The following is a 1,621-nucleotide window of genomic DNA, read 5'->3' as shown; positions in this document are numbered from 1 at the left end:
TCTCTTCTCTCTCTCTCTCTACATCTCATTCGCTGGTTGTAAAAATACTTTTACAGTTGTGAATAAACTTAATAAAGTAAAAAAAAAAAAAAAAAAAAGTCTCAAGAACGCCTCATTTCGCATCCAAACTGATAAAATATCTTCGTGATTATATTCAAGGAAGTTGCTTATTCTCTATATATTTAGATGTTTAGGTAAAAAGAAACTTCCTTTAGAATATAATAAATAATCAATATTTGCTAATACAATGTTTCGGTTGTTTTACCGATCTATTAGAACTTGATTATTCCTTATATACAAAATTTTGGAAATCTGTTTTTAAAAATTCAGTATGCTTATTGAATGGTGGTTTCTTGAGTCCAAAACAATTCGTGATCAAAGAACCCCGTATTACCAGCTAAGGTTGACAAAAAAGAAGTGCTCTCCTCCCCCGGCTATTAAAAATAGCGGGTCCCTTCTGGTGACAATTCTAAACTGAGATGTGTAACTATCGTTTGGTATTGAATTTTTGAAAAATCTTAAAAAATAAGGGAATTACAAAGGGAAATAAGGAAGCGTCAAATATGCTTAAGCTGTACTAAAGTAACCACGGTTTACGGTAATAGAAGAAAACACCCCGGGGCATTAAAGAAATAAATGTAGAATATTGATAATATTATAAAGAAAGTTCCATTTCACTTCAACATCTCACTAGATAAAATATCTTGGTGGGTCGGACCCTACCAAACTAATTTGTGAAAATAGGTAGGGTGATTTCAATGTATACAGTAATATATACTTGGTGTCTTCCAATAGGAAAAGCTGGAAAAATGTGTTTTAAGGTGGTATAGTGTTTCAACAAAAGATAAATCTCTAAATGCTTACCGTTGCTAATACTTTTTATATCAGTACCTAATATCATAACGGACATCTAACGCCTCCCACTGACAGAGAAGATAGCGAAATATCATTCTATGAGCATATATCACCAAGTACAGATGTTGATGACATGAGTGGATGCTAACAACCGAATTCTAATCCTGGTGGACAGTGAGCAGCAGGAACACAAAGTTAAAAGTGTGTAAAACTTGGAAATATTTTTTTTTAAATATATTTTTCGTAAAAAAATCATGCTAATAAAACATAACTTATAACTAATAAAACATAAAATATAACTATGTATACAATTAAAAAAAAAATAAAATAAAATCAAGCATGAGAAGAATAATGATCAAAAAACAATTTGATTGTTATTTTTGTTTATTTGTAGTAAGTCATATAAGTTTTCATTTATTAGGCTAACTTAATCTATAGAGGAATTCCATTCAAGAATCGACTGTATTAAATATTAAAGTATTAAGTATTAAATAAATAAAAAAAAATTGAATTGAGGGGTGGATATATTTGTAACCCGCTGGTTTTAAAAAATGGATTGTTTATTAAGTTTTTTGTTCTCCCTTTTACTTTCTATCTATGGCTGAGTTCAGTCTGCACACATCTATATTATTAGTAATATCATATAAATACTGCGTCTCTTTTATATAGTAGGACTTTACTGAATTGAATGAAGCCATGTATTCCAAAATCAAATGCAACGTAGTAATAACATATCGATTTTTGTTTATTTTTCATATTTGTTCAC

Source organism: Halyomorpha halys, unplaced genomic scaffold, assembly GCF_000696795.3.
Source record: "Halyomorpha halys isolate HHAL.00 unplaced genomic scaffold, Hhal_1.1 Scaffold998.1, whole genome shotgun sequence".
Taxonomy (NCBI): Eukaryota; Metazoa; Arthropoda; class Insecta; order Hemiptera; family Pentatomidae; genus Halyomorpha; species Halyomorpha halys.
The sequence above is the reverse complement of the archived record's forward strand: the minus strand, read 5'-3'. Positions refer to the sequence as shown.